At 40.3% G+C, this 27,811-nt stretch overlaps 1 protein-coding gene across 3 annotated transcripts in view; it reads right to left on the bottom strand.

Annotated features, from left to right (window-relative positions):
- AFTPH (aftiphilin) overlaps positions 1-13,882 on the bottom strand; it is a 70,558-nt gene extending 56,676 nt beyond the window's left edge. The window contains exon 1 of one of the 3 annotated variants that reach the window (XM_070480176.1): positions 13,620-13,882. The gene's annotated coding sequence lies outside the window, so the exon portion shown is untranslated. The remainder of the gene's footprint in view (positions 1-13,619) is intronic. The other 2 variants (XM_020916207.2, XM_020916211.2) reach the window with 2 other exon arrangements.
- Between the last annotated feature and the right edge of the window lie 13,929 nt (positions 13,883-27,811).

The raw sequence follows: 27,811 nt of genomic DNA, 5'->3' as shown, positions 1-27,811 counted from the left end.
TCAGGCCTCCCTGTCCATCACCAACTCCCGGAGTTTACGAGTTTACTCAAACTCATGTCCATCGAGTATGGGATACCATAAACGTCTCTAAACTCCACTGCTGAACTCAGTAATATAGGTAAATCAGTGAAATAGTATTTTTTCTTAAAAAACATTTTCCCTTACTTAGAATGATTTGATTATACAAATATTTCTTAAAGTTCTGTCAGATAACAAGAGAAAATCACTATTAAATTTAACTTTCTTAAGATTTCAAAAACAAGAAGTTTAGGATAAATCTTCAATACTTTTCTTAAAAATTAAAATAAAAAATTTTCCTTTAACGATCAAACTTAAATTACTATACTAATCCTTGAAACAGTTATAATTATGTATATAATTTAAATCTTATAGAAATCTTGGGAAAACCCCCACATTTTAAAAAATTAATTACAATTTCACTTGCAGTTGAACACTAAGAAATAAATATGTGAACAGCAGTGACAGAAACTTTTCTTCACTTGCAGAAACCAAGGTCACTGGTAATCTGATTAAAATCTGTATTTTTTATTCAGGTAGTTAACACTTGCACTGTGCTTCAAGTAAATTTCTGAAACCTAATGAGACAGAAAGCTGTCATCTACTGGCTCATTATGATACAGAGGAATAAGTCCTAAATACGGAAAGAAGTAAGAAGACATGGTGATTTAAGTACAAGTAAAAAGTAATGAATAATCAAACATTCTGTTTTGGCTTCAGCTAAGAGAAAATTTGAATTTGGTACCTGAATCTTATAGAGTTTTTTTTAAGGAACAAAGGTGCTACTAAAAATATCCAGTGTAAAAAGTCAGGGAGCTGCCTGGTGGTCTACTGGTTAGGATTTCATGCTTTCACTGCCACTGCCCAGGTTCCACCCCAGTCAGGGAACTGAGATTCTGCAAGCTGTGCAGCACAGCCAAAAAAAAAAGAAAGAGTCAAATTATTTCTTAATAATAGGCTCATTATTATTTAAAAATAGCTACTAAAAACAAAAGCCTTAAGAAAATTAATTACTGCTTCAGATTTTGAGTGCTGCTGTAGCAGAAGTGTTTATCTGCAAATATTCCACATTAACATTTCTGCATCCATACAATAAACAATTACTGATGCTGAAGCTCTGATACTTTGGCCACCTAATGCCAAATGCTGGCTCTTTGGAAAAGACCCTGATGCTGGGAAAGATGGAGGGCAAGAGGAGAAAGGGGCGGCAGAAGATGAGATGGTTAGATAAAATCACTGACTCAATGGACATGAGTTCGAGCAAACTCGGAAATAGTGAAGGACAGGGAAGCCTGGCATGCTACAGTCCCTGGGGTCGCAAAGAATTGGACACAACTTAGCAACTGAACAACAACATGTAAGATGATAAACTGCAGCAAAACAAAAAATACTACAAAACACAAGCAATGATCAAGAAGACAACAACAAAATGCCCATTTGGAGACTGGGTGAAGCAGAAATGTTATTCACTGCATCCATTTAAAAAATTGTGGTCACATTAAGATGTAAGATCTTGGTGTACGATTAAAGATCCTACTCCTTAAAGTTTTGTTTTGAAAAGTATCATTTAAAGGAAGCATTTAAAGAATAAGAACAAGTGACTCAGGATGACTTCTATCATCTGAACACAGAATTGTTAATAAAACTGAAGTAGCAATGTAGGGTTTTTTAATTTATTATTAAGTTTATTGTTAAGTATTTTACCTTTTTTTTTTTTTTTTCCCTTCTGCTCACTTATCTCTGTGAGATTGTGAAGAACAGAGGAGCCTGGCTTGCTGCAGTCCATGGGGTTGCAGGGAGTCTTGGACACAACTTAGCAACAACAACACACCTATCTTATGGTCTAATTGCAGAGTGCTGTTTATAAAACCAAACTGTGTACCATCACATCATAAACAGACTGGGGTAGTTTGCCTTTTCCTTTCCAATTCTCACCTCTCTTGTTTTTCCTCATTGATTGTGATGGCTACTGCCTCCAAAACGAGATCTAATAATAGTGGTGAGAGTCGGCATCTAGTATTTCCCCTTAATTAAGATACTGGTTTTTGGTCTGAGGTAAATATGCTTGATCATATTACAGAATTTTCTAATAATTCTTAAAGTTGTTTAAAAAAATCAGAAAAGGGGCTTTTAAAAATGTCTTTTCAGTATTTATGAAGCTAATTACACAATTTTTCCTCAGATTTACTAATGTAGCAAAAACACCAATATATATTCATAAATCCTGGAATGTGAAGTCAAGTGGGCCTTAGAAAGCATCACTACGAACAAAGCTAGTGGATGTGATGGAATTCTAGTTGAGCTATTTCAAATCCTGAAAGATGATGCTGTGAAAGTGCTAGACTCAATACGCCAGCAAATTTGAAAACTCAACAGTGGCCACAGTACTGGAAAAGGTCAGCTGTCATTCCATCCCAAAGAAAGGCAATCCCGAAGAATGTTCAAACTACCGCACAATTGCACTTATCTCACACACTAGTAAAGTAATGCTCAAAATTCTCCAAGCCAGGCTTCAGCAATACGTGAACCGAGAACTTCCAGATGTTCAAGCTGGTTTTAGAAAAGGCAGAGGAACCAGAGATCAAATTGCCAATATCTGCTGGATTACTGAAAAAGCAAGAGAGTTCCAGAAAAACATCTACTTCTTCTTTACTGACTATGCCAAAGCCTTCGACTGTGTGGATCACAAAAAACTGTGGAAAATTCTGAAAGAGATGGGCATACCAGACCACCTGACCTGCCTCTTGAGAAACATGTATGCAGGTCAGGAAGCAACAGTTAGAACTGGACATGGAACAACAGACTGGTTCCAAATAGGAAAAGGAGGACGTCAAGGCTGTATATTGTCACCCTGCTTATTTAACTTATATGCAGAATACAACATGAGAAACGCTGGGCTGGATGAAGCACAAGTTGGAATCAAGATTGCCGGGAGAAATATCAATAACCTCAGATATGCAGATGACACCACCCTTATGGCAGAGAGTGAAGAGGAACTAAAAAGCTTCTTGAGGAAAGTGAAAGAGGAGAGTGAAAAAGTTGGCTTAAAGCTTAACATTCAGAAAACTAAGATCATGGCATCTGGTCCCATCACCTCATGGGAAATAGATGGGGAGACAGTGGAAACAGTGTCAGACTTTATTTTTTGGGGCTCCAAAATCACTGCGGATGGTGACTGCAGCCATGAAATTACAAGACGCCTACTCCTTGGAAGGAAAGTTATGACCAACCTAGACAGCATATTAAAAAGCAGAGACATTACTTTGCCAACAAAAGTCCATCTAGTCAAGGCTTATGGTTTTTCCAGTGGTCATGTATGGTTGTGAGAGTTGGACTGTGAAGAAAGCTGAGCACCAAAAAATTGATGCTTTTGAACTGTGGTGTTGGAGAAGACTCTTGAGAGTCCCTTGGACTGCAAGGAGATCCAACCAGTCCATCCTAAAGGAGATCAGTCCTGGGTATTCATTGGAAGGACTGATGCTGAAGCTGAAACTCCAGTACTTTGGCCACCTCATGTGAAGAGTTGACTCACTGGAAAAGACCCTGATGCTGGGAGGGATTGGGGGCAGGAGGAGGAGGGGACGACAGAGGATGAGATGGCTGGATGGCATCACCAACTCAATGGGCATGAGTTTGAGTCAACTCTGGGAGTTGGTGATGGACAGGGAGGCCTGGAGTGCTGTGATTCATGGGGTCGCAAAGAGTCGGACATGACTGAACTGAACTGAACTGATATTCATAAATATTCTCAGCCTGTTTGCTATTAGGGAAGCCCAGTTTGTTTTCTATTGCAGGAAAAAGGTATGTTTCCAAACAATCAAATAAGAAAGGTGTCAGATTATCTACTCAAATAAAAATTATCTACTCAAAGAGATTATCTACTCAAAGTCAAAAAGGAATATTTAACTTATTTGATATGGTATGAACCCAACAGAAACAGAAGATACTAAGAAGAGGTGACAAAGAGTACACAGAACTATACAGAAAAGGTCTTCACGACCCAGATAATCACGATGCTATGATCCCTCACCTAGAGCCAGACATCCTGGAGCATGAAGTCAAGTGGGCCTTGAAGCAACACTACAAACAAAGCTAGTGGAAGTGACAGAATTCCAGTTGAACTATTTCAAATCCTAAAAGATGATGCTGTGAAAGTGCTGCAGAAAATATGCCAGCACATCTGGAAAACTCAGCAGTGGCCACAGGGCTGGAAAAGGTCAGTTTTCATTCCAATCCCAAAGAAAGGCAATGCCAAAGAATGTTCAAACTACCACACAACTGCACTCATCTCACACGCTAGCCAAGTAATGCTCAAAATTCTCCAAGCCAGGTTTCAACAGTACGTGAACCATGAACTTCCAGATGTTCAAACTAATTTTAGAAAAGGCAGAGGAACCAGAGATCAAATTGCCAACATCCGCTGGATCACAGAAAAGCAAGAGAGTTTCAGAAAAACATCTACTTCTTCTTTATTGAGTATGCCAAAGTCTTTGACTGTATGAATCACAACAAACTGTGGAAAATTCTCAAAGAGACGGGACTACCAGACCATCTGACCTGCCTCTTGAGAAAACGGTATGTAGGTCAAGTAGCAAGAGTTAGAACTGGACATGGAACAGACTGGTTCCAAATAGGGAAAGGAGTACATCAAGGCTGTATATTGTCACCGTGCTTATTTAACTTATATGCAGAGTACATCATGAGAAAAGCTGGGCTGGATGAAGTACAAGCTGGAATCAAGATTGACAGAAGTATCAATAACCTCAAATATGTAGATGACACCACCCTTACGGCAGAAAGCGAAGAACTAAAGAGCCTCTTGATGAAAGTGAAGGAGGAGAGTGAAAAAGTTGGCTTAAAGCTCAACATTCAGAAACCTAAGATCAAAAACATCTGGTCCCATCATTTCATGGCAAATAGATGGGGAAACAGTGGAAACAGTGACAGACTTTATTTTCTGGGGCTCCAAAATCACTGCAGATGGTGACTGCAGCCATGAAATTAAAAGATGCTCCTTGGAAGAAAAGTTATGACCAACCTAGACAGCGTATTAAAAAGCAGAGACATTACTTTGCCAACAAAGGTCCGTCTAGTTAAGGCTATGGTTTTTCCAGTGGTCATGTATGGATGTGAAAGTTGGACTATAAAGAAAGCTGTGTGCCAAAGAATTGGTACTTTTGAACTGTGGTGTTGGAGAAGACTCTTGAGAGTCCCCTGGACTGCAAGGAGATCCATCCAGTCCATCCTAAAGGAAATTAGTCCTAAATATTCATTGGAAGGACTGATGTTGAAGTTGAAACTCCAATACTTTGGCCACCTGATGCGAAGAGCTGACTCATCTGAAAAGACCCTGATGCTGGGAAAGACTGAAGGCAGAGAAGGGGACGACAGAGGATGAGATGGTTGGATGGCATCACCGACTCAATGGACATGAGTTTGAGTAAACTCTGGGAGTTGGTGATGGACAAGGAGGCCTGGAGTGCTGCAGTCCATGGGGTCACAAAAAGTAGGACACAACTTGAGCGACTGAATTGACTTTATTTGATCCAACTTACTCCTTACTTTAACACTTATGAGTAGGCTTCAAAACAAACTAATATTTTCTGCTAAGTACTGAACATACTCAAATTAGTAGCAGAAGTTCCCTCAGGTTTCATCCACGGTCTATTCTTACTCAACTCTCCCTCAATCAATCTCAGCCACCTAAGTCTTAATTAGTACATTCCAGGACTTCTGATTTTCCCCTGCAGCCGAGCCCTCAAACCTGAACTCTAGTCCAGACAAATCACTTCTCCTCAGTCCTCTCCATTTGAGCTCCTCAAAGACCTGGAACTTAATAAGAACAGAACCCAAGTTTTTCTTTCTCAAATCTGGTCCTTATTCACAACTCTTTCACCCCAAGCAGATGGCCCCAACACCCACCCAGTTTCTAAGTCAGAAACTCCAGAGCCTTTCTTGACAAAGCTCCCCTCCCTTTGCTATCTCTAAAGAACAGTTTTAATCTCATGAATCCCTCGATTATGGTATACCTGTACCTCTTTCCAATTCCCCTGACTCCATTCTGATGTAAGGTGTCATTATCTAATCTCCCCCATTAGTACTTAATCATGCCCAACCCAAGTAATCTTTTACTTATTTATTTCTTTGACTCCTGCCCCCACCCCAGGCTGTGGTATGCAGGATCCTGACTAGGGATGCTAAGAATTGACTCATTGGAAAAGACCCTGATGCTGGGAAAGACTGAGGGCAGGAGGAGAAGGGGACTGCAGAGGATGAGATGGTTGGATGGCATCACCAACTCGATGGACACAAGTCTGAGCAAGCTCTGAGAGTTGGTGAAGGACAGGGAAGCCTGGTGTGCTGCAGTCCATGGGGTGGCAAAGAGTCAGACATGACTGAGTGACTGAACTGATTAGGGATCAAACCCAGGCCCACTGCAGTGGAAGCCTGGAGTCTTAACTAGTGGATCTCCAAGAAGTTCCCCAGGTAACCTTTTAAAAAGTTAACCTGATCACATCAATCCCCTGCTTCTGATAAACACTTTTAAAAGGTCTTTAATACAGTCTAAGCCATTCCAGGCTGAGATCTCTCCAGTCACAGATTCCCTCTCCCTTCCCCCAAGATTTTATGCTTTCGAACAGTGGTGCTGGAAAGACTTGAGTGTTCTTTGAACAACAAGGAGATCCAACCAGTCCATCCTAAAGGAAATCAGTCCTCAATATTCATTGGAAGGATTGATGCTGAAGCTTCAATACTTTGGCCACCTGATATGAAGAGCCTACTCACTGGAAAAGATTCTGATGCTGGGAAAGATTGAGGGCAGGAGGAGAAAGGGGTGACAGAGGATGAGATGGTTGGATGGCATCACTGACCGACTCAATGGACATGAGTTTGAGCAAATTCCTGGAGATACTGAAGGAGAGGGAAGCCTGGCGTGCTGCAGTCCATGGGGTCACTAAGAGTTGGATCCGACTCAGCAACTCAACAATGACAACAAGGCCTTCTTTCAATTTTTGAAAGTCAGACAATAACATTCTTTTATGCCAAGGGCTTTTACATCTGCTGTCTATTGCACAAAACATGCCCACAAATGCTTAAATTCTTAAAAGAGTAACCAATTCCTCAAGTAAGTTTCCTAACACCCTCCCCCAACTCCTACTACACTATTTCTTTCAGAACATTAAGAAGTGCAGTAAGTTATAACCTGTAAAAAGAAACATAATTTCAAAAATCACTGTGAAAACTGAGTATACTAGGGAAAACGCAGATAGGCTTAAACGTAGCAGGTAATTTTAAGAAACCTGTTAAGTACTGCCTAAAACAATAAGTTACCTGGTATTTCCCTCCACAGGTAAAAATGTCACGCTCTAGAGCAGCACTATCCAACAGAAACACAGTAAAGCCATATATGCAATTTAAAATATTCTGCAGTTGATTAAAAAAGAAACAGGTGAAATTTAATATATTTTACTTAACTCAAGTATCCAAATATTATCTTAACATGTAATAATGTAAAATCTGTATTTTACATTAGTTTTTGAAATCTGGTGTGCATTTTACACTTAATAAAACACATCTTACTTTGGACTAGCTTTATCTCAAATGCCATATGTGGCCATTGGCTTCTCCTTTGTACAACATAGTCCTAGAAGATAATATTCTATTTCTTATAACTAAAGTGAAAGCGAAAGTTGCTCAGTTGTATCTGACTCTTTGCGACCCCATGGGCTATAAAGTCCATGGAATTCTCCAGGATAGAATACTGGAGTGGGTAACTTTTCCCTTCTCCAGGGATCTTCCCAACCCAGGGCTAGAATTCAGGACTCCCACTTTGCAGGCGGATTCTCTACCAGTTGAGCCACAAGGGATGCCCAAGAATACTGGAGTGGGTACTGTGTGCTTAGTCACTTAGTCGTGTCCGACTCTTGCCAGCCCATAGACTGTAGCCTGCCAGGCTCCTCTATTCATGGGCTTCTCCGGGCAAGAATACTGGAGTAGGTAGCCTACCCCTTCTCTAGGTGATCTTCCTGACCCAGGAAATTGAACCGGGGTCTCCTGCATTGCAGGTGTATTCTTTTACCAACTGAGCTATCACGGAAGACCAAATAGCATGCTAACAGAATCAGAGTTATTTTTAAGAGAGCATGACATTAAACAGTTAACCTCTATCAACAAGGATACGTCTCACATTTAAATCCTTCAAAAAAATTTAAATTATGCAAACATCCTATGCTGCTGAAAAGCCTAAATTCAAAATAAAAATTCAGGTAAACAATTTTAAGACTGTATATTTATTGACCATTTGAGCAGATTATGGGAAGAGCAGTGTTCTCAACCACTGCTGATAGAAGTGACTTTATCACGACCTCTTGGAAAGTCATTGGCTTTCCCTTTGATTTAGTAACTCCACTTCTAAGACTTAGTCATATGGGAATAACCAAAGACAAAGATTTACCTACAAATTGTTCACTGAGATATGATATGACTCATACATACACACAGTGCGTATGACACTCATATGTCCTTAGGGAAAAAAATAAAACTAAGTGTAAAACACCAAAATGCTTCCAGTTCTTTTTTGTGGTGTGATGACTAGTAATATTATTTTTACTATAATTCCTTTAAATATATATAATGAGTGCTACTCTGTCCCAGGTGGATGCTGTTTTGGGCAAGTCAGCTATAAAGGAACATTTTTGGGTCAAAGAGAGGGAGAATTTGAATATGGCCTTGAATATTAATTTTTTGAAGTGGTATACGAGTCTAACTGAATAAAACTAAACAACCTACAAAACAGTCTGCATGATAAGATTCCATTCTGGTAAAAAGTATACATATATATGTATGGAATAATAGGCACTAAACTGTTAACAGTGGGATTTCTGGGTAATGTGAATGTAAATTGTTTTATTATTTTCTACAATGCTTTATATGCTTCTATAACAAGACTTTAGAAAATTAAACTATATATACACCTTACTGAGCATCTACTACATATGATACTGCTAGGTTCTATAAGGGGTAGAATTGAGTAAATGGAGTCACAAGCTTAAAGAAACTTTAATTAGGAGGAGCAATATAAGAAAACAGTACAAGTAATTAATGCAAGGCCGAATATAAACATCAAGTAAAGTAAAATGTGGTTATAAGGAGTCTAAGAAAAAGACCTCACTTGATTGGGAAGAGTAGTGAATGAAAATGAGAAAAAACTTTATGAAAGAGAATTTGAAATAAGGATTTTAACTTACAGAGGAAATGGCAGGCACAAAAGATAAAGCATGGAGTGATTGTCAAAGAGAGCAGAAAGTCACATTATAGAGTTTGGCTGAAATGTAGGATATATGAAGGGAATAGGCAGTGTAATGGGAAAGTAGGCTATGAGGGCCTTGACGTCTCAGAAGGGATCAAGTACCTCTAAGTTTTTTGAGTTTAGCAACGGGCAAATTTGTTGAGGTTCTAGTTCAAGAAACTGTCCTACCACTTCTCATCATCTTGATTCCATTTTGCTATCATCTTGGTTCAAGGCACTATCATCTATTCATTTTTAATTTCTGCAATAGTATACAGTGTACTACATTTAGAGCTGACATCTGTATTCCTTATGAAATGATCATATGATGATGTTTAGCTGTATCAGTCAACAATTTCTAATCAAATCTTCTGGCTGCCACTCTTGTACTCCTGTAATCTACTTTCTCTACAGCAGCCAGACAGATCCTTTTAAAAGATAGTCACATCGCTACTTAAAAACCCTGCAACAGCTTCCCATCTCACACATCAGAAAACCAAAGTCATGAGAATTTCCACAAAGCTCTAGATAGAGCACTGTCCTCTCACCCTCTAAATCACTGAGTCCCGTACACAAACACAAACGTTCATGTGCACACACATATACAAAAACGCCAAGACACTGAAGCTCTATGAGGGCTACTATTTTTGTTTAAATTTGATAATTTCAGTGTTTCCAGCACCTACCTAGAACAAGGCCTGACATATAGTGAGTGCTCAATATGTATTTGCTGTATGAATGGAAGGAAGAGACTATCATGAGATTAGTAGATATTTAGTTGGAAAGGTTTGTGGCATGCTATAAATATTTATATAAATAGAACATGCAATGAATTTATTCTAATTTACAACTTAATTTTCCTCTGGGAACTACTCACCAAAATAGTGCTTGTAAATTAAGTTTTAAGCATACAGACAACCTTTAATTTATTAGCAATTTATCTTCACAAGATTTATTTAAGTTAGTTATTTGGAACAGGAGTGGTGGTGACTGAAAAATAACAGGATGGGGCCTTAAATTACCTATTTTTCCTCTTTTTTCACTTTTCCCAAACTCCTTACTTCCCTGCGTCCCCCTTCTCCTCCATATAGTTTCAGACCTTTCCCCTTCCCGGGGAACAGGTCTAATCCTGATCCCTAAGCCCTACCCTTGGCTGAGGCCAGAAATAGAAACTGGAAGTGTGATACAGGGCTGTTGAGATGGCTGGCAGCTAGTAAAGGAGAGCCCCAGCAAGGGAAGTTACTGCAAAGGAAGCTCAGGAGGCCAACAATTCTTCATTCAAATATTTTCAAACTAAAACTTCTTATAATTTAAAAGGAAATCAACACAAAATAACACTAACTCCTTCCTGTCCTCTTTTTAAATATACACTGTTGAAAGACAGAGTGATACTTTGTTTTTTAAGGAAAAACCTGAACTTTGTATTTTACTATGATTTCAAGGGTACAACCAAGTTTAGAAAAATACATATGATGAACAAAGTACACACCACCCGGCTGTGTTAAATCTTAATCTTTACCAAATCTGCCTCAGATTTAAAAGTTAAAGTTGAAAAGCCACGGGCTCTTCCTAGATCCTTTATTCCTCTCCAGTTCTCCAGAAGTAACTTTCACTTTGATTTGGAGTTTATTATTGCAATGCATGTTTTCATACTTCTGTTACATATCATTTGTTGTCATTCAGCCGTTAAAAGTTTGACTTTTTGCGACCCCACGGACTGCAGCATGTCAGGCTCCCGTCCTTCACCATCTCCCGGAGTTTCCTCAAATTCATGTCCATTGAGATGGTGATGCTATACGATTAGTATAAAACATACTGTATTGGCATGCTTTAAAAACTATATAAATATGATAAATAAACCTATTAAATCCTGGCTCTGTCACCAGTTGCTTGACCTCAGGCAAGTTACTTAACATCTCTGTGCCTAAGTTTCCTTTCTGAAAAGTGGGGATAATACCATCTCCTAGTTTACAGGACTGTTGTTGAGTATTAAGTGAGTTAAATGAGTGTATATAAATCACTCAGAAAAGAATCTTGCTGGGAGTTCCCTGGCAAACCAGTAATTAGGACTTGCCACTTTCACTGCCAAGGGCATGGGTTCAATTCGGGCTGGGGGAACTAAGATTCAGCAAGTTGCAAGGGCTAAAAATAAATATCTAGCTCATAGGAAGTAGCCTGTATTGGTTTAGTAACATCATATGAAGTTGCAAAGGAATCTGTGACGTGTGTGTCATGTTATGTACATGTGTGCATATACACTGAGAAAAGATTAATTATCAAAGTGATATGTATATATAATCCATATAACACCATATATTTTCAAAATTGTGTAAAAACTAGAAATACTTATGCATTTCAGGCTAGCCTACTTAAAGAGGAATTGAAAGTACTAAGCATAGAGAGAAAAGGGTATTTTTTAACTCATAAATTCTAGATAAAATTAAATACGAATATAAACATTTAATTTAAATAATGTGTGATAGCTTAAAAATACCTAAAAATTTAATGTCCTCCTTTTATGAGTTTTTGGGGGTAGGCTAGGGAGATGAAGGGGTAATCCCTCAATGAGATGCTAATCAAAGATTTATTAGACTGTTAAGGGAGGCACTTTAGAATTTCACACAAAACAAAACACTGTTTGATAAATTTCACTATTTCTCTGAACCAGTTTTTTTTCTAAGTAGGAAGAAATTAAAATTTAAAATGATCTATTTTAAAATAGGATTCACCTAGATTACAAGATTTTCATAGGCAATTGGATTCTGTAAAATTGATCGATGCAATTGTGGATGTATTTTCTTTGAGTACAAGATTACTTTTATAATAGTCTCTAGATCAAAAGATCAAAAAATAACAAAACCTAAATGTCCCACATACTATGTGGATTCTAGTGAATTTCTTTCAAGCACTTCAAAAAGATTTATCTATGTTTTTAATAGATATCTATAAAAAGGTATCTATGCCTTGAAGATTAATATATCTAAAGATACTAAATGGAAGAATTCGATCTAATGAGCACTTAATAAAGGTTAACATTTACTGGGCTAGATGTTTTACACAGGATCTGTTTTTTAATCCATGTGAGATGTCTTCATGAACAAAATTTTGAAGACTACCATAAATTCTTCAAATATTTCTGCAAAGAATTAAAAATGACTACTTCAAAGGCCAATACTGACAAAGTCGGCAAAGCACATAAAATGTAGAGTAACTGTGTAGATTGTATCAACACAACAGCGTTGAAACAGCTGTTTCCCTTAGAGTTTTGGCATACACTAACGTCTAAAAGGTTAATGGAAAGCAATAGTTAAATGCAACCCCAAAGATTAAACTATCTCCCCGTCCCATTCAACCAAAGACTAAAACGTAGCTGGTGAAAGGGAAGATTAAAGTTCAAGAGTTTTACTTCTCCTAAAGTGAGAACTTTGAAACGGAACTACCGATTTTGTTTCATTTGCTCCCCAGTAAAATATTTCCATGTCTGAGTTAGTCCTTCCCTTGGCCCCAACGGAAGATTCAGTGCGAAATCAAGGTGAACTAACCAGCAAGAGTAAAACCTAAGCATTCTCAGTACTTTCCCACTGGTGAAAGGATCCTATCACCGTTTACCTTATACTATGTCCCCTGCCCAAGCAAGATGTAGCACCTGCCAAACTGGGCACTTCAAGAATAATGGTCCAACTTTTCGCACGCAGTCTGGGAAGGGGACGCAGGCGATTTCTTGAGCAGTGTAAGAAGGGAGCAGAAAAGGTCCTCTCAGGAAAGGATGAATGAGCTTTGGTGCCGTCTCCTCTGCCTGCTGGAGGATTCAAAAGCTGTTTGCTTCAGAGACCCTAGGAAGCAGCACACTCTGGTCGCCGCTGGCCTGGGGCCTGGGCGAAGCAGGCAGTGTTTACACCTGTCACGAGGGAGGGGGAGGGAGAACGAGGAAGCCGGAGCAAAGCCCCAAACTTCTCAACAAGCTCCCGAGAGGGAGCGGCCGGTGCAGAGCCGAGGGCAGGTGGAAGCGGAGGGGCAGGGCGAGCCGGCGGTGGCCAGGGACGTGGGAAAAGCTCTCACTTCGCCGGCCGGTGCCCGGGAGGACGAGGAGGGGCCGTGCGCCTCAGACGCCACCGCCGTCGGCGTCCCCACACCCGCTTTAGAAGAGGACAGAGCCGGGAGCCCGCAGGCCCGCAGAGCCGGCAACGTCCCCGCAGCCCCCGGCTCCGCAGCGGGCAGGTGTCCCCGGCCCAGGCAAGGATCCGGCCGGTGGGCCGGGCCAAGTCTCCTAACCTCTTTTCCCCGCGCGGCTGGGAAAGCTGGTGAAGCTTACCTGGCTCGTCCGGGGCGGCCGCGATGGGCATGGCTCAGGGGCCCGGGGAGGAACTGGCTCCCCGGGGAAGGACCGGCTATTCGGACGCGGCGCTGGTGAGAGCGGAAGGCAGGCTGCTCACAGCCCTGTCAGCGAAACAGCGCCATGGCCGCCCACCCGGAGTTTCAGTGCTGCCGCGAGACCCCCATCCCATTACCCTCCGCCCTCTTCCGCCGCCGCCGCCGTCGCCGCCGCCGCCTCCACCTCCTCCTCCGCGGAGACCCCCCGCCCACTCCACACACTCTCCCATCATGCAGCGGGGGAACCGCTGCCGCTGACACGTCACTTCCGGGCGCAGGTGGCTGGGTCGGGGCCCGGCGCTGGTGGGTGCCGAAGGGGTGGGGTGGGGGAGGACACACAGGGGGAATTAGTGTCACAGAATGCTTACCCCTGCGCAGGCGCCATCGTACAGAGCGCCGGCAGCCATTTTGGGTGCGGGCAAGCTGCCCCTTTTCCTGACTTCCTAGCGATTCACCGAGCTGTGGGGTGGGGGAAAGGACGTTCTCCCGCACTCCGCCGCTCCTGAGGCAGCGCTCCGGGCAAGGGGCAGGTGCTCCTCAGCCCGCTAAGATTAACATTCAGCTCGAGACCGTCTTAACTCTCTTGCTCTCCAAGTAAAATTTGCAAAGGTTTTGAGGTACGGAACTGTATCTTCACCAGAAGCCTACTGGAGAGCATTTATTAGCTTGCCCTTTTCGCCACGAAAAACGACTTTTTCGTTCACAGTCTAAGTCCCTTCCTCTTTTTAATTTACGCTGACAGAAGAGGAAGTTGATATGTAAGATGAGTTAAATCAAATTTAAAATGGGAAGCAAGAGGGAAAGCACCCGCCGAACTGAAAACCGTCTTTGAGACCAACAACAACAAAAATTGGGGGGATTTTGCTAACAGATTGAGACGGTGGTCGTTTATTCACATATGCTGCGTAAGACTATTCGATTAAAGTAAAGAAATAAAATTAACTTCCGCGTTTCTATAACAGCGGTCATAACATTTTTCTATCGTCAACCTTGACCGTTTGCGTTCTTAGAACCTTTCCCCTTCCTTTGTAATGAATGTCTGTTAGAACGCTAGCCACTGTAAAAACCAGACTGCAAGACTGCGGGGATTATTGTTATCGTCTGGGATGATGAACCTGGGATCCTATCCGGCAATCGTGAGCGCTACCGGCTGCTCCTTCTTATTTGCACAGGCAATTTGAATAATTTAAAATAGTTCCAAAACAGCAAAGCTCAGCAGCTACGCAAAGAAACAAGGATGGAAAACAACCCCCCTCCCCAGCCACAGAGAAGTGTCCACCCTTTTGAGTGGAGGAATTACACAAATCAGGGGAAAGATAAGGACAAAAGCAGTTCATCACGGTTTATCCCGCCTCTGCAATGTTCTAGACGACTTAACTTGGAGCGCTAAAATAGACCCGCATCTCTTTACAACTCAATAGCTGTAAGATGTGCAGAGACTGAATCACTTTAAGTTGGAGTATCAATTGTTTTGCGGCGGTGGTGCTGGATTTTTGTTATTGCTAAGTCGCTAAAGCAAGAAAAATCTATGCAGCTTGTCAAATTTATCCCTATTGTATTTCGCCCCCTGCTGGTATGGGAGCCTGTTTGTGCTCACTCTCTCAGCAGAGTCCGACTCTTTGCGACCCCATGTACTATATAGCCCGCCAGATTCCTCTGTCCATTTCCCAGGCAAGAATACTGGAGCAGGTTGACATTTGCTTCGCCAGGGGATCCTCCCTATCCAGGGATTGAACCCGTGTCTCCTGCATTGGCAGGCCGGTTCTTTACCACTGAGCCGCCAGGGAAGCCATGTATGTATATATGTATATGTATTTCACCATAAATGTTTATTGACCGGGAAGGAAAGAAACGAAAATATTTGCATTTGTGTGTATGTGTTTAGAGACTGGAAATGAATTGATTTTAGATGTATTCATGGCTGTTCCAATTTGATAGCTCAACCAAACAGAAATAGCAGAACGTAGGACAAAAAGCAGACCCATCATCAAGAAAATGTTTAAAACGAAATAATAAATTTAAGCATCAAAACTTTAAAAAGAAAACTCTGCTTTCAGAAAAATCTTCCTAAGTTCATACATGAAATATTATAAAATGATTTTTGTGAGGTAACTGCAGAAGCCAGTTCTATTCAGTTAAGGACAGCAATAGAGAAATCAGTGTCCAACATTGTGTAGAGCTGTTGAGTCCCTGTTTGGCCAGCTAACTTGAGAGCAATCAACCAACTTGTATTTGGTAATGTTACACATAATTTTGGAGGCAGCATTCCAATGCTTATGAAATTGTATTACAAAAAAATCTCAATTTTTTAAGCTGAATGGGGGAGGAAGAATTATTAAAAACCATTGCATTTGGATCCAGTGATCGTTTTTATTTACTTTTTAAAAGTTATGGCCATAATTACTTAAGATTTTGCATCAAGAAACATTGAATGACTAGTTACCATTTGTTGTAGTTACTTCTAATTTTTTCTCTTGTGCTCTTTACAAAATTGTCATCATCATGTAAACCAATTTTGTATCCCTTTTCTCACTTAATATTATGTTGTAAGTATTTCATCCTGTTACTTAACATTTTATAAAACTTTGATTTTAATTACCTACATAGTATTCAATGGAGTGCACATACCATGACTTATCCATTATCCTGTTTGTGAATATTTTCCAATATTACAAATGATACTGTATTGATCTTGTGCTTGTGGCTTTGTCCAGTTTTAGAAATTTTTTTCTCAATATGAAAACAATTAAGCCAAAAGGCTCAATGTTTTATTGGCACTTCATCATCTTATATTATTTACCAAAAGACTCTGTTGATTTACAACACCACCAGTAATACAGGAGTATACCAATTTTACCACCTTCTCACCAGCAGTGAATAATAGTTAGTAATAATTAAAAGAGAAAAAAGATTGAATTTTACTTTGTAGACTAACAGTTGAAAGAAATTTAACTCATATTGTATGAGAAATCAAGAAACAAGCAAGCACAAAACCCCACCCATGTGATGTATTGAAAAAGCAATAGGTAGACCTGAGTCTGCCAACAGGCTCTATTGTCACTTTGATTTTGTGTGAATTGCTTAACCTCTCTGGAGCTCAGTCTTATATATCAAATGAGAGGATGGAACTAGACCACATGTTCTCAACTCTGTTAGGACATTACTAAGACATAACTATTTAGCACATTTATCCCTTTGAGAATATGGTGAAAGCTTTGGTTCTTTCTGCAGAAAATGCTCATTCCACAAATGCTCAAAATTTCTTAGATCTTGTAAATCTCATTTTTGGAAGAGATTCTATGAACTCAGCTTAAGAAACCCTGTACAAGATGATCTCCAAGGTCCTTTCCATACCTACACAGATCCTGTGATTTCATTTCATAATCCAGTGAATGCTGTCTAAAAAATACTTTTAGTAGATAAACAGATTGTGGTATGTTCATAAATGGATTACCATTACCAGCACTCAAACTAGAACTATCAGTGTGATCAGATTATGAAAAAAAAAAGTGAATGAAGTTCAAACTGAGTATATATATGAATTTTACAATATATGTGACTTAAACCAATACCTTATTATTTACAGATATACTGTTTTTCTACTTTACATATTTTAAATTGGAATATAATTGCATTACAGGCTTCCCATGTGGCATTAGTGGTAAAGAACCCACCTGCAGGGCAGGTGACATGAGATGTTGGTTGGATCCCTGGGTTAGGAAGATTCCCTGGAGGAAGCATGGAAACCCCTTCCAGTATCCTTGCCTGGAAAATTCCATGGACAGAGGAGCCAGCCAGGCTACAAAGTGTCAGTCATGACTGAAGCAACTACTCAGGCATCCATAATTGGTTTAAGTGTTGTGTTAGTTTCTTCTGTACAACAAAGTGAATTTCCCTGTGCTATAAAAAGTAAGCTCCCTATGCTAAAGAGCTCAGGTTTTTGCTAGCTAGCTATTTTACACATGGTAATGTGTATCTGTCAATCCTAATCTCCCAATTTGTCTCACCTTCCCCTTCCCTACCCTGTGTCCACACATCTGTTCTCTACATCTGCTTCTCTATTTCTGCCCTGCAAATAGGTTCATGTGTACCATTTTTCTGGATTTCACATATATACATTACTATGTAACACAATATTTTTTTTCTCTTTCTGACTCACTTTACTCTGTATGACAGGCTCCAGGTCCATCTCTACAAATGACCCAATATACATTTTCATAATAAAGTATAAAAATATGGACTGGGATGATATACACAACATTCATAAGGGGTTAGGATGGAATGGCTCAGATGGTAAAGAAACTGCGTGCAATACAGGGACCTGGCTTTGATACCTGGGTCGGGAGGATCCCCTGGAGAACGGAATGGTAACCCACTCCAGTATTCTTGCCTGGAGAATCCCATGGACAGAGAAGCCTGGAGGGCTACAGTCCATGGGGGTCTCAAAGAGTCGGATACAACTGAGTGACTAATACTTTCCCTTTTTTTACATAGAGCGGGTCAGAAAGCACTAAAGGGGATTTTATATGTTATTTCAAAGTTTTATATCTTAAAAAATTTTGAAGCAAATTTGAAAAACCATGTACATTTTTGTTTCCAGTTTTATTGAGATATAATTACAAAAAATTAAATAGATTTAAGGTGTGCAACCTGATGTTTTAATCAAACTATTTACATTAAATTCCAGGTAGGGGTTACATGAGTATTTGTTACATATTTCTCTGATATATTTTACATTCATTTTTTTATGGTTAAAAATAACTCTTCCCGAACCAGTTAGTTTAAAACCATGAATTGTGAACAGTATCCTAGAGATAGTTCCTAATGTACTTTGCTAATGCTAATATCTTAAATTTGTACAACTTTTCAAAGTGCTTTTAAATATATTAGCTCTTCTGACTCTCACATAGACACTCTTAGAGCCAATTAATGTCATTGTATAGAAGATGTGATGACAGATTTAAGGATTTTACAAAATTTAAAAAGTTAGGGCTGGATTTAAGACTAGAACCATGATTTCCTGATTCACAAGTCTTTCCCCCGAAACCCTCTGGCTTTTTCACTTTATAGAAGACTGCTTCCTCAGTTTCCTCATAGCAAAGACATTTTCATCATTTGAAGCCTTTCCGCATTTTCCTCATGTTTGAATTGCTTTCAAATGGAGTTTTTTTTTCCATTTATTTTTATTAGTTGGAGGCTAATTACTTTACATCATTACAGTAGATTTTGTCATACATTGAAATGAATCAGCCATGGATTTACATGTATTCCCCATTTCTTCTCACAAAAAGTGTTGGTTAGTGAATGGAACATTACTTCCTTATAAAAATATTCTGTATATAGAATTTGGGCCATTGAAAACTCTCCTGAAAAAGTTTCAGGAATTTGAGAGATCATCTAGTCCAAAAGTAGTCTCATTCCCACTTACTCTTCCAGTTTTATAGGTTAGATCAATAATGTCCTAAGAGATTAAATGACAGCAATGTCCTCAGTCATCCCACTGATTTGTAGAGAACTAGGTATTAGAAACTAAAAGCCAGATTCCTAATCCAGTAACCTCCATTTATTCTCCACATTATTTCTTGTTTGTTATTATTTTCTCTTTTATCAAAATACATGAGAAACCAAAAGTATTTGGGACCCTCATGAGCTTATTTTCTATGCGCTTAGCTGGCTATGGTCATAATATGCACTGAAGATAAATATTCATGTTAGATACAAATTGCATTAATCATGTGGAATAAAAGCATAAAAAGAAACTTGTTTCATAGTGGGAATACAATTAAATTTTGTTGCTGGTTTGATGAGGATTTTACCATTTTATACTTTGTAAAAATGTGATGAGCATCAGAGATATTGTTTCTTATTCCCACTGGTCCTTCTTGAACTTGCTTATCAAGTTTATTGCAAAAATAATGAGAATTATAATTTAATGCTGTGGTACTTTCTGGACTACTGGATAACTAGACCATTCTGGAAAAATATTCAGTATGTCTGGGCAATATAGACCTTTCCAAGGATGAAGTTTTGAAAGATAGGCTCCTGGGAGTAGGGATTCACATTAATATATCACATTTAAATTAAGGACTCCAAAGACATTTCCAGGGTGTAGGGGATATAATGCCTAAACTTAACTCCTGTTTAGTTAACTTTATTAACACATTGATATAACCATCATAAGGGGCTTCCAAGGTGGCGCTAGTGGTAAAGAACCCTCCTGCCAATGCAAGAGACACGGGAGATGCAGGTTTGATCCCTAGATTGGGCAGATCCCCTGGAGAAGAGAATGGCAACCCACTTCAATATTCTTGTCTGGAGAATCCCATGGACAGAGGAGCCTGGTGAGCTACAGTCCATGGGGGTCTCACAGAGTCAGGCACAACTGAAGTGACTTGGCACACATAACTATCATAGACGTGATAGGCTAATCAAATAAGCTACTTAAAAATGACTAGCTCTACATTATCCAATATGGTAGCCACTAGCCACCTGTGTGTACTCTGTATTGAGATGTGCTGTTATATGATACACACACAGGATTTTGAAGACCTAGTACAAAAAATAATGTAAATGATCTCATCAGTAAAAATATTGATTATATGTGGAAATAATATGTTAGATATATTTGATTAAACAAAATCTTTTGAAATTAATTTCACCTATTTCTTTGTACTTTTTAAAAAGTGTAGCTACTGGAATTTTTTACATTACATATGTAGTTAAAATTATATTTCCATTAGATAATGCTGAACTAAAGATTTACCTTTGTGAAAAGCTCATGTGTGTCTTTAACTTTGTGTGGTAGCAGGATCCAGGGAAATATGACAGAGATAATTTCATGTGGCTTATACTTGCACGAGGGCAGAGATTTCTATCTCACTTCTATATTTCCAAGTTCAAGAACATCGATGACAATATATACTTGTTGAACAAATGACATTCTCTTGAAGCAGTGGAATGTTTCTAGAAAAAAAAATTGAAAAATACTTGTTACTAGCTTTCTTTTTCGAACCTTTGCTGTTTACCACACTCTTCAGTGATTTTATAGTTACCCTATCCTTGATTATTTTTGTAATTTGTCTTTTAAAATCAATTAACAATTTACTGAGCACCTTTATGCACTCAGCATTTGCTGAGGGACTATCAAGAAACAGATCTTGGTTCTTGACCATAAACAAAAGAATTTACAGTCCGGTTAGGAAGACAAAACCAACACACTTGAAACAAGTGCCACCTGAAAACTGACTCTCTCAAACGGAGAACAATAAAACTCTGAGGACTGCAAAGTACTGACAAAAATAACTGGAATTCAGAGAAGAGAAAGATCTGCTAGAGTGGTTGGAAAAGGCTTCATTTCAGGTATGTGCTTGCCTCAGTGTATCCCATAGGTTCTACTGGGGGCTGGGTACTTCTCCAGACTCCTTAGGACTCAGTGCATCAAGCCCTGCCCCGCCTTCCTTACTAGGGTATCTGCTGAATTGCTTTCAACTCCACTGTTTCCGTGGAGGTGCAGTCTGTCCAGGTACTGTTCTCATGCTGCAACTCCTGAATTATCTCAGGCTTCTTTGGAGCCAGGATCTTATACATTACTTAAAGAACTTAAGGATAATCTCATTATTTCTCAGGGACCCACCACGTTTCCCTTCCATATTTTAACATGTTCCATGTTCTCCCAACCCTCAAGCCAGGTCTCTGCGACCCTCTTGGCTGTCCCTTCCTCCTGTCTGTGGCAGGCCAAGTAGCAGCAGCCGCGTGAAGACCACCAGGGGAAACTTCCCTGTGCCCTTGAACAACCAAATTACTGACGCTGAGCTGGAAGCTACTCCCCGCCCTGAGCTAAAAAAGCTCCTTCAAGACTGTCCCTCATACTCCTCACCTGCTTTGAAGTTCAGTGCCAGAAACCAGGCTAGATGCTGGTGTTATGGCAGCGGCTCCCTGCTGCCAGAGAGAGAGGCAGCTGGGCATATAGACACACAATTAGATTATAATTTTATTTATTTATTTATTTTTGGCTGTGCTGGGTCTTCACTGCTGTGAGGGCTCTTCTTTAGTTGCGCTGAGTGGAGACTACTCCCTAGTTTTGGTGCATGAGCTTCTCACTGCGGTGGCCTCTCCCGTTGTGGAGTACGGGCTCTGGGGCACTTGGGCCTCAGTAGCTGTGGCTCACGGGCTTAGTTTCCTCACGGCCTGTGGGATCCTCCTGGATCAGGGATAGGACCCGTGTCTCCTGCATTGGCAGGTGGGTTCTTTACCACTGAACCACCAGGGAAGACCAATAATTAGATTTAAAGTGGGCTAGACCCTGGACAGAACCTTAGCCACATCATAGAACCTTGCTGAGAACTTTTCTCTGCTTAAAATTCGAGACAGTACCCGTACCTCACAGAGCTGCTGTCTAATTGAGATGCACTAATGTATGTAACTCCTTGGAAGGAAAGTTATGACCAACCTAGACAGCATATTAAAAAGCAGGGGCATTACTTTGCCAACAAAGGTCCACCTGGTCAAGGCTATGGTTTTTCCAGTGGTCAGATATGGATGTGAGAGTTGGACTATAAAGAAAGCTGAGCACTGAAGAATTGATGCTTTTGGACTGTGGTGTTGGAGAAGACTCTTGAGAGTCCCTTGGACTGCAAGGAGATCCAACCAGTCCATCCTAAAGGAGATCAGTTCTGGGTGTTCATTGGAAGAACTAATGTTGAAGCTGAAACTCCAATACTTTGGCTACCTGATGCGAAGAACTGATTCATTTGAAGAGACCCTGATGCTGGGAAAGATTGAGGGCAGGAGGAAAAGGGGACGACAGAGGATGAGATGGTTGGATGGCATCATTGACTCGATGGACATGGGTCTGGGTGGACTCTGGGAGTTGATGATGGACAGGGAGGCCTGGCGTGCTGTGATTCATGGGGTCGCAAAGCGTCGGACACGACTGAGCGACTAAACTGAACTGAACTGAACTGAACTGAATGTATGTAAGAGGTTTCAGTATACAGCCTGGTGTTAGTCCCTTGGTGGAAAACCCTACTGCTACTTAACTGACCCTTCCTTTGGACCAGTGATTCAAAACAAGGGACAGTTTTACCTCACTGCCCCTGCCTGGGCCATTTGGCAATGTCTCGAGAAACTGTTCATTGTCACAGCTAGGGTTGGGGTGCAGTTGGCATCTAGTGGGTAGAGGCCAGGGCTGTCACGAAACATCCTGCCATGCAGAGGATGGGCTCCACAATAAAGAATTATTCAGCCTCAACTGTCAGTATTGGCTAGGTTGAGAAATCCTGCTCTAGACCACCTTGAGGGTGCCAGTTGTTACTGTATTGCCTTGGCTAATTCTGTCCACTGGGGCTGCTAATCCTGGGTCCTTAAGTGCCTGTTACTGCACCTACAAACTTGAAAGCACTCCAGGAGCCACACTTCCTCACCAGCTTTCCAGAGGATTTCTTAATGCCATTTTGGGGCTTCTACTGGTGTGTTAGAGCTGACAGTGACACTAATTCCAGTGTTCGGCCTCTGGGCCCATGTAAGTACACCAGACCCTAAATTCTCACAGCTCTGTAGCTCCCAAGAAATAAATGTTGATGTACTGCTTTCCTTGTTAGAAAATCAGGCTAGTCTTCTCCTAGGACAGGGCGAGAAAGACTTGTTCAGGGGCTAGGCTGAGATCTTCCTCTCCTCTGAGCTAGAGAGGAGGACCTATCTTCAGACTGCAGCCAGCATCTTTGCCCTCCTTCATTAATACTGTCAAGATGAGTGTCTCTTGGAACTTTCCTGGTGGTCCAGCAGTTAGGATTTTGCCTTCCAGTGCAGGGGTTGTGGGTTTGATCCCTAACTGGAGAGCTAAGATCCCCATACCTCTTGTTCAAAAAACCAAAACATAAGCAATATTGTTACAAATTCGATAAAGACTTAAAAGTAGAAAGAAAAAAAAAAGATGAGTGTCTCTTGTCTCAGGTGAGCAAGTCAGCCTGAAGCTTAGTGCTTAGAAGCTGACAGCACCCCGGTCATGGGCTGGTTACCTCTTCTCTCCACACCTTTAGTCCTGCTATGACCCTGTCTTAGACTGTTTTGCCTCATAACCCTGATGTGATTTATTTTTGCTGTCTCCTCCCCAAACTAAAAGACAAAGACAACTGACCACCACGAGCTTCCTGATATAATTCAGTGTATATTTCATTGTACTCAATGTATTGAATTGTAATCAATGTATACAGTTCATTCAATTGTATATTTTCATCACAGATGAAATATACAGAGCACAGAAGTACAGGGTATTCTTGCCAAATATATTTAACCTGAATCTAAATAAGCCTGTAAATATACATTTCGTTTTACAGGAAATACTGGAAGAACCAGTTGAACAGGGCTACAAAGAAACAGTCATACCAATCCAGGACCCAGATTATAGGACAAAACAAATAACTTGGTCTCTTCAAAAGGGAAATTCTAGATTAAAAGAGACTTAAGGGAAATAACAACCAAATGTAGTGTATGGTTCTTAATAGGACCTTTATTTGAATGAATCAGTTATAGAAGACGTTTTGGGGATAACTGAGGAAATCTGAATGTGCGCTGGTGTGAAATCCCCTTGAGGAATTACTATTAACTTTTTTTTAGATATAATAATGAAATTATGGACATGTAGGAGAATGTCCTTACTTTTTGGAGGTGACTAAAATATCATGTCATATGTAATTTATTTTAAAATGGCTCAGAAAAAAAGGCTATGTACATAGAGATAAAGAAAATATGGCAGAATGCTAGCAGTTACTGAATTGAATCAAGATGGTGAATATCTTGGTGTTAATTGTACTTTTCTTTCGACTTTTCCCATTTTGAATATTTTCATAATTAAAGAACTATTCAAAATACCCGAGCATATAATGAGGTTTGAATTTCCCTTACATTTATTTCCAGATTACTGCGCACCTTAGGCGATCATTGTCAAACACGCATTTCTGATTCAGGAGCAGATCTTGTAAACAGTGATCTTGTAAAGTGTTTTAAAGATGTAGAAAGGAGAAAACAAGCAAGGATTGCAACTCCCAAATCAATTGTAATTAAGTTAAACTCTCTAATACATACAAATGCAGTAGAATTACAACTTTGCTCAACAAAGAGCAGTTCTAATGCAGTGTTAGCAAGAATTAAGCTGTCATGAGTAGTACACTATTTAAGTGGCAGGATCAGCTGAAGCCCTGTCTGACTTTCCAATACTGTTCACTCTGCATGGAATGCCTTTCTTCCTGCTTCTTACAGTGGACAATAGTCTTTTTTTTTTTTTTTGAGAGTTCAGCATCTGAACCCTTTTTTATACCTTTGAGAAAATCTCTAACTTAGCCTAGGTGGAAGGCAAAGCCTTCCTCCACATATTAATATAAGAGCTGAAAGTGCCAGTGTGGGGACTTTAAGACTGCTGCAGGGGTTTTGCCCCTCTTTGTATTTTGAGATCTATTACTTGAGGGTGTGCTAACCGGAGGCTTGACTCAACTAACAGAACTGGTGGAGGTGGTGCTGTGTAACTTTTCAGGCCGAACATTAGGAGATCTGAAGCTTCTGACTTTGCTGCTTGGCATGTCCCCACTTGGAAGAAAGATATCACGTGAAATGTACAATTTTTCCAAGAGCACCAAGCTGTGGGGAAGCCCAGTCTACGTGAAGAGACCCATTGAGGAGAATTTGACCTGCTACAGTTCTACCTCTTCCTCAGTCTTGTTTTTTCCTCAATTAAGTAATGTTCAACCAATCAAATTGGCTGATTAAGTAGAAAATAACTTTATTAAAATAATATTAGGTGACTGGCTGAGTTCCCAGCCAACAGCCAGCCGTGTGAGTCATCTTGGATGGCTTTAGACCCAGAAGACACCACTTGGAGCACAGCTGTCCAGCTAAGCCCAGTCAACCTACAAAATCTTGAGATATAATAATGGTTGTTGATGTTTGAAGCCATCAAGTTTTGGAGCGGTTCGTCATGCATGCTAAGTTGCTTCAGTAGTGTCTGATTCTTTGCAACCCCATGGACTGTAGCCCTCCAGGCTGCTCTGTCCATGGGATTCTCCAGGCAAGAATACTGGAGTGGGTAAAGAAAACAGGCAGCTGTTGGCTTTCCTTGCTTTCTTTGCAGCTAGAGATAGCATGTGACCTAGGTTTTGCTGACCAGACTTTCAGTTAGGAGCTAATGATACACAAAAGCAGGAGTTCAGAGAATTTTTGCCGATGGTGATGGTAGCAGCTGGAGCAAGACTGAACTTCAAGGCAGCAGGGGCTAGTTGCTGTTGAGTGTCCAGGGCCAGTGGCACCGACAAGACCAACTTCAGCTGCATCCTTACTGGACTAGATCTCTGGCATAATTTGGGGAAATGTTTCTGGCTGCATGGACTCTGAGCATAGTTGTTGGGTCATTCATGAAATTCTGTGAGCTATCTGCTATCATTTAAGTAAATTTCTTTTCTCCTTAATCAGACTATCTCAAGTTCTGTTGCTTGTGACTAGGATCTCTAAACAATACTCCTTTAAACCAGTTGACTTCTCTTTTTTTCCTTAAGATAAAATTCAGAGCTCAAGAATTACTTCTTCTGGAAGACTTCACTGATATCTTCTCTGTACTTGCCCCCTCCCCCATCTAAATATTTTGCCCCTCTTCTAAGCCCCTGCAGTGCTTTTTGGTGTATCCATAATGTTGCTCTTATATCAATTGTAATTTCAACTTCCTTAATTGTCTGCTCCATTAAACACACAACTTTAAAGGAATGGACTGTACTTTCATTTCTGTATCTCTAGCATCTACTGTAGGGTTCATCTAACATCTGTTGGATGGGTGAATAAGATAATATGAAATTGATGGTATGAAATATAGTTTGTTAAAGCAGCTCTGAAACCTCTTCTCACTTGATTCCCTCTGCCTTTCTTGGTTACTTGGTTACTGACCAAGAGTCCTTCAAGACTTGCTCAGACATCAACTTCTTTGGGACCGTGTTCTGACCCACTCATCTGAGAATGCCCGGTTTCTAATACCCCCAAAACACACTGGTGGTGCATCATAGGCACAGAAATAGTTAAGCTTCTTGAAAGCAAATAAACATAGGATTAGGGAATCTAAGTTACTGAGGTTAACACAATCAAAATTAACCACACCTGCTGGGAAGGCCCAGGGAACATTCTGTCTACTTACACCAGCATTGCTCAGACTTTAATGGGAGAAAGATCTTATTAACCTTCAGAACCAGATTCAGTTTGTCTGGCTTGAGACATGTAATTCTGCATTTCTAACAAGTACCCAGGTGATACCTATGATGCTAGTTTGAGTTACATATTTGAGTAGCAAGGAGGTTATACTATGTAAAGGGCACCCTCCTGATGGCTGGGAATTGTGAGGTACCTCCTGACAAGTGGTTCATGAACTAGTTGAGGAGCTAGGATATATATGTAAAAAGACTAACAAGGGTGATATACCATAAAATTCAGTTTCTCCTTTTGAGGTGCAAAGAGTTATTATCACTCACTTTACTGTCACTTTCATCTTACTAGAAGGTTAACATGCCTCAAGGCAGGAGTCCCCAACCTCCTAGTGCCTGATGATCTTGAGGCAGAGTGAATGAGTAAAGTCACTCAGTCCTACCCAACTCTTTGCAACCCCACGGACTGTAGCCTACCAGGCTCCTCCGTCCATGGGATTTTCCAGGCAAGAGTACTGGAGTGGGTTGCCACTGTCTTCTCCAGGGAATCTTCCCGACCCAGGGATCAAACCTGGATCTTCCGCATTACAGGCAGACGCTTTACTGTCTGAGCCACGAGGGGAGTCTGAGGTGGAGCTGATGTGATAATAATAGAAATAAACTGCCCAATAAACACAATGCATTTGATCATCCTGAAACTATCCACCCCCAACCTGGTCCACAGAAAAATTGACTTCCACAAAACAGATGTCTGGTGCCAAAAAGGTTGGGGACCACTGACCTAAGGGTTCAAACCATATATATCCAGAACCACTTGAGATCGCACATATTCATAGAATGATAGATATGTTCCATGAATAATAATTTTATTTTTATTTTAATAAACAAAATATTCACTTAAATGCTTTAGAGTTCATTCTGAAGGAATTCAGAAACTATGTATGCCAGTAACTCCCATGAA

This window comes from Odocoileus virginianus, chromosome 2, assembly GCF_023699985.2.
Source record: "Odocoileus virginianus isolate 20LAN1187 ecotype Illinois chromosome 2, Ovbor_1.2, whole genome shotgun sequence".
NCBI lineage: Eukaryota > Metazoa > Chordata > Mammalia > Artiodactyla > Cervidae > Odocoileus > Odocoileus virginianus.
This window is presented reverse-complemented; position numbering and strand designations above follow the sequence as displayed.